Genomic DNA, 10,243 nt, shown 5'->3' with positions numbered 1-10,243 from the left:
AAAACTGGTGAGAATTAATGTTAAATAAAGAGGGACAGAGAGAATTAATATGATTAGGAAGGGGAAGAAAAAATAGAGGGGCACATAAAAATGACTGGAGAGTAATGAGGGATACAAAGGGTGAAAATGAGGTTTTCCCCTCTAAGAAACAATTGATCAGATGGAGTTATGAGTCCTACTTTTGATTATTCTTGTTACAGTGCAAAACACAAAGTAAGATTCCAAAAACAAACCTGGCATGCAGCATGGGCATTAAGAGGTAGCACAGTTTGCTTCTAGTCAACTAGGTTGGTGTACAGTGCGGTATATCATGTGCTGATAATTAGCAGATAATCATTCTTGTTGTCAGTAGTTGTTTCATATTTTGCGCATTCACTGGTACACCAAAAACTGTGCACAATGCAGAATGTCTAAAATCTGAGTCCTCCACATTTTGTAAGTCTGTCTGGACAAGCTACAGCCGTGTCAGGTGTATGATTTTGACCAGGAAGCATGGTGCTTTGGTTACCCTGCAAGTTTTTATCAGCATACATGCTCTTTTCATACCCAAATAGGACCCAATGATGTCAAGCACATTTTTTATTTTACCTGAAGAGCCAAGTCACTGCACAGAAAGGAGGAAATAACTCACACTTAAAAAAATCACTTAGTTACTTTTATTTTGCCATCAGAAAATGTACTTGTTAGTCTCAATTACATTAAATAAATACTTTCATTGTTTAGAATATTTTCAACTTATTTTGGAAATATTCTCATATAAAAAATTTTGAAAAGGCATTGATGCCTATAGTGCAAAGTCAGAGAAATGACTATTTCCAAGTCATTGTGAAGTGTATTTTCAGGTTGGTCAACAATCTTTTACAACCAGTTGACAGAAATACAGAAATAAAGTGTACAGTGCAGGTCAAGTGTCACAGGGAGTGATATGAAGTTCCTAGAACACCTGAGGTTTATGACTGGAAGCTCCTGGCTTTATGAAATTCAGGCTCCTGATCAGGTCAATGCATTTGCCTAGAAAGAGGAGAGGGACAGAGAGAGAGAGAGAGAGAGAGAGAGAGAGAGACAGAGAATTATGTACATGATTACAATTCAGATACATTAAATACATATCAATTTGCTAATTACATTGCATTACATTTCATGACATCTATGTTTTATGGAATATGTTACATTATCACATCTTGCATAACATAAAACACTGAATAGCATATGTTCTCTAGGAAATCCAGTTTAGTTTAGCTTGTAACAAAAAGTATCTTATAGTTCTAGCTATAGGGGATGAGCCGATGCCTTACAGCAACACACAACAAACACGTAACCTCTGTGTGTACAGTTTGTCATTGCTAAAGTATGAGGGACGGCTTTTGTAGGGTTTCATCACATTCCAAAGCCAGATCCTTGAATGAAAGGAGTCTGGTGAGCTGTGCATTCCCTGTGTACTTGAAGGTGACAAAGGCCTCAACAATAGCTGCTGACATTAGTCCCCCTCATATCACACTGCACTTTTCTCTCATTGTTCCCTCTGAACTTCTCACATGTATTGTCTTACATGATATCCTTAGAACCTGATAAGGTGCCCCGTGAAGGTTTTTGCAGCTGAGGACACAGGCCTGGGAGTGTCTCAGGGTTACAGCTGCTTATTATTCTCTCATAGAAGAGAGTGGGAGACTGTAGGACCTGGGGAACGCCTTATCAGATCCCATTTACACCCAACCTCTCCTGGGTTACCTGCACCTTCAACCTTTCCTTGATTACTCTCCTTATACTTGACGCTCCCTTCCTCCAGAAAGACATTATGGTATTACATTTCCTGAACACTACAGACCTTGTTGAAAAGCATGGGAGGCATTCTGGGGAACAGCTGCAGTAAGGATGCCTGATTGGTTCAGTTATATCTTCATTGTATGGTGTCATTGCCCACATCAGACAACAGCAGAACGGAATGCCATTTTACAATCCCATGACTTCAACATAGGTGTTTCCTACAGGTTTACTCTAAATGCATATGCAAAATAATCTTGTCAGATACCTGAAATCTCTTAAAAGTGGATGAGTCCCTTGCAAGTTTCTGTAAGTCAGCAAGTCCCTTAAGAATTTATAATGTACAAAAAAAAAACACAGTTTTGACCAGGCTGTCTTCTGCTACATATTTCTCTGATGTTTGACAGTACAGAACAGTTTGGGTTTATCACAGGTTCCATGTGCCATCAACAACCAAACTCAGCCTAACACCAAACGATAAAGGGAGGTTGAGTCAGACAACAGAAACGCACCTCCCTGCCTGCTCAGAGCATCTCAAGGGCACACGCTGCCTGTTTGGCCTGTCTGTCTGTCTGTGGCAGCTGGTCTTAGTCAAAGCTGCACGTGCATCCTCCTCATCCTCTCTGCTGACACTGCAATATGTCTCTATACAAGGTTGATGTGCACAGTATGTGAATGCATGTGGGCCCAGAGCCTTGCTGATCTTCCTCAGTATTGCTGACATTTAGGTTATATCAAGCAAAGCATTTGACAATCACTAGCTGAACCAGTAGATTAGATGTTGATGTATATCAGGTAAAGTGAAATATCAGCTTTCTGGGGTTTGATCAGCATTTAGGCATGTGGCATTTTTTGGTTGTACATCAATCAATGATGTCAAAGCATTTGCTTCACTTCAACTTCCCTAGCCCCTCACCTAGAACTGTGGACATATAAACATCATAGATTTTTATCATCTGCCAACAACAATACACCTGCTTTGACATCACTAATTAGAATATGGCCTGAAATGTAGCATGCTCATTTGTTTCTGATTACTGCTCATCAACTCTGCCAGTATTTAAACACTTTACAAAGAGATTTTATAAACATCTAGGCCTTCCACAAGCCATCTCATAATGGTGCAGTGTTAGTCTTTTACAAACAGCTGTATGACTTATGATTTGAGTCTTTAATTCAGTTCTCTTTCTAGTTCAGTTATTCTGTTATACTATTAGAATTTTTTAATTTCAGTGGTAGTATGCTCTCCATCACAATGTGCATTTATGTGAAAAAACACAGGATTTATTGGGAGTGGTCTCTCTTCATCCACAAAAAAGGATTTCATGTCAAAGTGTCCCTTGAGAAATTGACTAAGGTAGAAAGCAATGCCTGGTGTTACCACAAGTCTGATAACAGGGTGGATGCCTTGCTCTCCTTTTGCTAACTACTCCCAGTAGACTGCAGTCAGGTGCCTCCACTCTCCACGAGGAGGCAACTGATGCTGCTGCTGATGTGCAGAGAATAAGGCTTGACTAGAAACCTTTAGAACTGGAAGAGACTCCTGATGCACATACATGCACATCTATACAGGTACACATATGTGTCTAAACTATGTGTAAGACCTGTTTTAAATTATATAATCTTACTGTACATACAGATTTCAACAAACAATAAATAGGCAATAAATAAACACAACTGTACCCAAAAATAAAAAAAACATGAATACCAAAACCTGGAAATATATATGACTGACACACATACAACACAACTCTCCACCATCCCATCCTCTCCCTCCTGTTCTTTCAGTATCTACCTTTGTCCGTGTTTATGAACCTTGGGAAGACATATTCTTTTTCATCTGTCAGTATGGATGGAAACAGACATGTTCAAAACACACAACAATGGCCTCACCAGCACCGAGGAGGCTTTATGTTTTGTATGCTTGAAGCCTTGCATTATCTCCTAAGTGTCTAGCAACCCCAGTATAGTAAATAATGGATGCTCCGCTTCCTTCTGGAAAAAGGCCCTCTTTCAGTTCAGGGACCAGTCATGGTTTACCTGTATAAATGCCCTTTTAGTGTCTTTGGAGAAATGGATAGTACTAAAGGATATGGGTCAGATGATTTCATTAGCACAGCATTTCTCTGTCTCCTTCAATCAGTCGTTTGACAGAAGCGATGTAAGTCAAAATGTCTTACAGATACTTTCATATAGAATTCTCTGAGAAAAAGGGTGCAGACTGCTGATCCACAGAAGATAATTTGTGAAATATAGCTCATATAATGAGGACAGAAACAATAATTCTTGAAAGGAGAGAGTGCAGTCACCTCTGAGATCAGCTGAATATGCTTTGACATCTTCAGTCTGGGGACTCCAGTCATTATGCCATTTGTTTCTGGGTCACGATCTACGAGAGCTCCATCCAACCTAAAAACACAGGAAAGGCATGAAGTTCAGTGCTGTAGATGTATAAAGACACACAAAGAACACATACAGCAGATAAACACACTTTATAGTTGCTGTAGGCTGACTTCACTAGAGAATGAGAGTTTTGTCTGACCCACTGGGTAATACGGTTTGGCCCACTTGTTCCTCTATACTTTGTACAGTTAAGCAAAACAGTAAGCAGGATTGATTAGGACTACAGTGTATCACTACATAACCAAGTTTCTTAGGTCTTCCTCCCCCACTCATTCTGATGTTACATTGAAAGACTTTCAGATATTGTGAATTATTTACTTGATTCACTATTCCACCCTTTAACCCCGCAGGAAATGCACAAGTAGTTGGGGTTAAAAAAACACTCTCACAGGATCTGAGTTTGACACAACATACATGTGTTTGTGTTTGTCTGCATGCTTGAACGTGTGTATGTAGAAACATGGTATATAACACATAAAGCATCTTCCATTTTCTGTACTTCTATCACTCTATCTTACACACATACTCTCTCTTTCTCTCTCTCTCTCTCTCTCACACACTCTCTCTCTCTCTCTCTCTCTCTCTCTCTCTCTCTCTCTCTCTCTCTCTCACACACACACACACACACACACACACACACAAATTCATCACAGCATCATTATGTGGGCACTTCCTGAGTGAGAATCCGGGCTATCCCAGATGGGATTATTATAACACAGCCTGATCTGTGCAAGAGCTAGGAGTGTGACTGTGCAAGTGTGTGTGCATGTTTGTTAGACAGTGAGCCCCGACCTGTGCTTCATGACCTGAGTGAGTGAGTGGGTGCACCTCTCTGTATCTGTGAAGGTATAAAATATATAGTACAAGCATAAAACTGTGCCATATTTTTTACCATTAGCAAAAAGGCATTTTCTTTGACAACTATATTAACCTACACAACTGGCTAACATTCACTTACAAGATAATATGTATACAGTGAACATATTCATGCTGAGGTGTACAGTCAAAGGCTGAAATAAAGGTGTCTGAGATACATGTCTGTCCAGCAGCAAACTGATTGATTGAGGCTGCAGTAGCTCCCTGTCTGAATGAGTGAATATTAATGTCCCTGAGTTATGTGGACCTTAATGGATTTGCACACACACACACACACACACACACACCAACACCAGCTCTACTTGGCCATGTTGCTGTGGTATGTCCCTGGCATGCAGCAGTGTTGTCATGGATACCCCCAGACACATCCGGCATCCCATAAGCAGGGAGATGCTGAGCGCCTCAGAGGGGCTGGCGCCGAGGCTCACCCCCTCCTTCCCCAAACCCTCAACGCCTATTCTCTATCTGCTGCCCCCAAAACTGAACCTCTGTCTCTTATTCTCCCTGAAAACCAACTCAGCCTTAAAAAGAGTCTCTGCTTGGGTAGGCCTGGAAGGACACAGCAGCTGTCTTGTCCCAGTATTAGAGTTTTCCTTATTATTAATTGGAATGGGTTGTAATGTAACTGGAGCAATAATAGCACAGAGAGACAGAAAATACCACATCAGTACCAGTTTAATTCTTGTCAAAGAAAATGTAAAATAGATGTTGAACAGGGAAAATGAATGACATTTTGCCTGTGTGTGTGTGTGTGTGTGTGTGTGTGTGTGTACAGTATGTGTGTGTGGGTGTGTATAGCCCTCGGGGCTATGGTTAAGCTTGCAGTTCATCCTGAACTGATCCTTTTCATTAGCTATTATCAATAATTCAACATTGCACTTGCTTTAATGGTTTAATGTGGGCAAACCCTCAAGCCACACACATCCATACTGACACCCCCTCACACACACACACACACACACACACACACTTATTTCACTTAGCATATTTCACTTAACAGCACTCACTCTCTTGGCCTACGCCCAATACCACTAAGGTGAACATAGATATGTAAACGTGCATGGAAAACAATCAGTCTACCCAAGCCTTTCAAAAGAAAAGTACCTATCACTCAGAAACACCAGTTTGCCTACCAGGCTTTCATGGGATGCTTTGATTTACAGAAGAAATCATTTATGATTTCCCTGCAAAAGTCTGTTTTATTGTATATCAAGTTATCTTTGCAATAAAAAGGCAGGGCAAATCCTCTAGTTTGAGATGAAGAAATGAAGGGGTTAATCTTTTATGACGTGTTCCCTCCCATCCATGCTCTCTTTTACCCTCCCTTTCATATTCTTCGGTATGGCACTGCTCACTCCCTGCACATATGCTTAAAAATAATCCTCTTTGATTGGAAGGCTAATTTGAAGTGTCAATTATTCTTATGCAAATGAAGGTACAGTTTCTCACATCTGAAATGGGCCGGGGCACAGATGGGCTCATGCGTGTGTGTGCACGTGTACAAATCTCCCTCCAAAAGACATATAGTGCCATTCCAGATGGGTTCATGCGTGTGTGTGCATGTGTAGAAATCTCCCTCCAAAAGACATACAGCGCCATTCCCCCCACCCCTGAACTCTTCATCTATACCTCCTAGGGAAGAAAGCTGACACACAAAGACAACCGGCATAATGGAACGAAGATATTTGCATAAACATTGTCCATGCAGAACACCAAGCAGATCATATGTTGGGGGTACAATGCCAAAACAATAGCTTAGCATACTGCAGAACTGCATTTCAGCACCCACAACATTTGACAATACAGAGGCATGGTTCTATGTTGTAATATAAATAATGAAATGCTGTTGGGTAAACAGGGATACAACAGAAGCTGGGCTGTATCACTGGAAGTATTGTGGGCTGACAAAACAATTTACTAAAGCTTTTGTCATCGATACATTTTCTACTAACATCTTCTCTTTTGCTACTGCCATACCAGCGGTGCAAGTGAGAAACATAATCCTAGTGTCTGTGCAGAGAGCGAGGTACAAGAAGATCCTGTTTAAAGAAAAGAGAAAGAGAGAGACAGTGAGGGAGAAATTGAGAGAGCGACAGCGTGTGCCTGAAAGCATAGGTTTGTTTTTAAGTACAATATGTGAACGAGTACATACTGTATGTGAATATGCTCTTTATGGTAATTAAAGCTTCAGGCTCAAACCAGAATCCAGATGTGAGATTTCAACTGGCAAAAAGAGACAAAGTGAGGATGAAAAAGGAGAAAGGAAAAAAAGAAGAAGCAGACAGATAGAGGATTCTACAAATAGAGTCTGTTGTCTGACCCTCTCAGCTGATGTGCTGGTTCAAGTAAAAAAAAAAAAAAAGGCTTTTCAGGCCCAAAACAGGATCAAACAACCTGCTGCAGAGTCCAGTTACACCATAACAATGGTGTACATTCACTCTCAGGCTCAACACACAAGCTTTTACCTCAAAGGGTGTAGTGGGAGAGAGTAAGTAGTTTGAAGGCTGGATGCGTGTCGGTATGGAGGGAAGTATAGCGATATCTAAGACGATAATGGTGTTCAACAGATTAGATGGTATCAGCCTACCATGTTTGTTTTCAACTGTCGGCTTCTGCAGCTCTACTGAGATCCATGGCCAACCCCACAGGCACTCTCAATCTCATGGAAACCTTTAGATATTGCCTGGGAAAGTGAAGCTCTTTGATAGATAGTGTTCAAAACTCTTAGATAAAGACAACTGGTGAACAGAGAGCAGCTGAGGACAGAGCATCATCTATAAAGTGAAATACTGACACATCTATAAAATTTGCAAACTTGCCAGTGTCAAAACCATTCATTGCCCAACTGATTGCATTAAGCATTTGATGGACTTCCCCTCCTTATCACAGGATTTTAAACACAGAAGTGTTGATGAATTCCTAAAGATATATAGACAACAGTCATCCCTGTAAGCTTCTCTTTCCACAGCAGAGATCTGATTAATCACAGACCCACAATAGACAGCAACTAAGACCTTGGTTCTCAAGTAATGAACAGCTGCCCTGGCAATTTATATTTGTTTTGCACTGGTTCAGTAGTTCTGGAGAAATTAGTATGCAGACAGAGATCGGGGAGCTTGTCAAGATTAGAGGGAAATCTCTACCTACCCACTGGGTGGATCTACATTCATGAACAAGGCTGACAAGAAAGCTGACTAGTGTAAAGACAAGAAGCAAATAAAATGGCGGAGAACACCCTGAATATTCTTTTTCATATGAGTGCACCTAGAACACCTTCATAGACAGCCCTGTTCTCTACCTGTCTGTCTTGTATGTCTGTTCATCTGTCAAGACACACACACACACACTCTCTCTCTCTTTTTCTTTCTCACACTCTCTAGCCCCTCTTCTCTTTTCCAAAACTATGTGTCATGCACGTCAAAAATGCTAAGTCCAGTCCTTTTGAGGGTGTTCTGCTGGACCATAGAGCGAATAAACATCCATGTCAGGAGAAAGTGATCTGGGGCCCTTCTCTCACTGAGCCTGAGCTCTCCTGGGAAACACACAGTTCATACAATGGATAGAGGAGGCCTTTTGTTGAGTCTCTGGGAGCTGCAGGGCTAGCCATGGATCAAACAGGGGTGTGTACGTGTGTGTGTGTATGTGTGTACATTTTTGCATTTCACATGCACATGCATGCACACACACTTACCGCACTGACACGACACATGCACACACACACATACACATCACAGACTTTCCTCGTCTGCCTAAACTCAGTGTGACTAAGTAAACTTCACCCTTTTCCAGTAGTTACCAAGGGCAGGAAGATGAATTTGAAATTGCCAGCAGGAGAAGAGAGAAGAGACAAAGAGGAGAATAGTGACGTAAATCAGTGTTGGACTGATTTAAACTGGTTTAGTGTCAGTCTAAAAGGGCTTTCTGTTGTACTATATACAAATCACAGTTCAAAGCACATGGCGGGCCTCCCTCCTGGGGTCCGAGGTAAGGAAATCCTGTAGGGAAGTTTCTAATGCTTGAGGATTGTGAATGCGTGTGGCACAGTTTTTGTTATATATGCTTGGTACTTTTCTAGAATATATGATCTTATATTGGGATGAAAAGACAGGTAAGAGCCTGCACAAAATGGCAACACAAACAGAGAACCAGTGTTAAAACATACAGTGTTAAGTGCTGTTTTACTCAGGTCTACAAAAAGAACTTGGACAGCAGTTAAATGAATTCACACTGCATGCACATTTGTTAAATGTGTTGCACTATCAGCTGTTATGTCACCGTTTAGACAGTCTAAAGGCTGCGTTTATCTTGGCTGGATACTATGAAGTAATGTGGTGACAGGGACACTTGAATAGAAAACGGCTACTGTTCCCTTATTCCAGAATGCATTTTAATAAATTTCCATTTGAGCCACTGCCCTGCTCCTGGTCGTCTGCGCCTTGTGTAGGATCTATGGGAATTCTCTTCACTGAAATGAACTCACACCATCTGACCCTATTCATCCAAGACTGCACTTTCTCTCAGACTCCCCCTTTTCCAGTCCCCCAGTTTCCCACAGACCCCCTCTCTCTCTTTGCATCCTCCCTTTCTTTCTCCCTACCTTCCCACTGCCCCCTTCCCTTCTAAGTCTCTACCTTGCTTTCAACTCCAATTTTGGGCACAATGAAGTTGTTCTGGCTGACAGTGTGGTCAGTAGAATAAGTGTTGTTTGAGCCTGCTGTGTGGCCCTGTAGTAGGCCCATTCTCCCCCTCGCTAGCTCAGTTACCGAGAGCCTTGCTGGTGGGAGACGGAAGCCATCCGTCCCCACGCTCCCACTCTGACCCAGACAATTAGCCTGAAGCTGCACTCAGGCTCACTTGCACCTCTTCTTTAAATGCTTGCATGCATGGATATATGGACATAAGCACAGATGAAGCACAAAAGAGCTGCTTATTATCTAATTCTCCAATTTACAGAAAATAAAAAGTTTTACTGCATGGGTTTTTATAATGTATGCGGTTTTCAAACTTTTTCTCTCATATCCTTTTCAGTGTTGTCAGGTGATATGGGTCTGTTCAATATTGCATCCGTTATGGTACAGTCACTGCTCCACCACAGGCAGGTTGGCCTGATTTGCTCAGATACTCCATGTATTGTAGGATGTGTCAAAAAGGATTCTGTATTGGGGTCAGCTGGAAAGACAAAGCCTGCAGCCCTCTCTCCTCT

General features: G+C 41.5%; 1 long non-coding RNA gene across 1 annotated transcript in view; it reads right to left on the bottom strand.

Annotated features, from left to right (window-relative positions):
- Window positions 1-15: 15 nt before the first annotated feature.
- LOC109956952 (uncharacterized) overlaps window positions 16-10,243 on the bottom strand; it is a 35,041-nt gene continuing 24,813 nt past the window's right edge. Inside the window, exons 3-4 of the long non-coding RNA XR_002274486.1 lie at window positions 4,071-4,170; window positions 16-1,011 (exon numbers count right to left, since the gene is read on the bottom strand). This is a non-coding gene — a long non-coding RNA (uncharacterized LOC109956952). The remainder of the gene's footprint in view (window positions 1,012-4,070; window positions 4,171-10,243) is intronic.

Source organism: Monopterus albus, unplaced genomic scaffold (assembly GCF_001952655.1).
Source record: "Monopterus albus unplaced genomic scaffold, M_albus_1.0 scaffold23.1, whole genome shotgun sequence".
NCBI lineage: Eukaryota > Metazoa > Chordata > Actinopteri > Synbranchiformes > Synbranchidae > Monopterus > Monopterus albus.
This window is presented reverse-complemented; position numbering and strand designations above follow the sequence as displayed.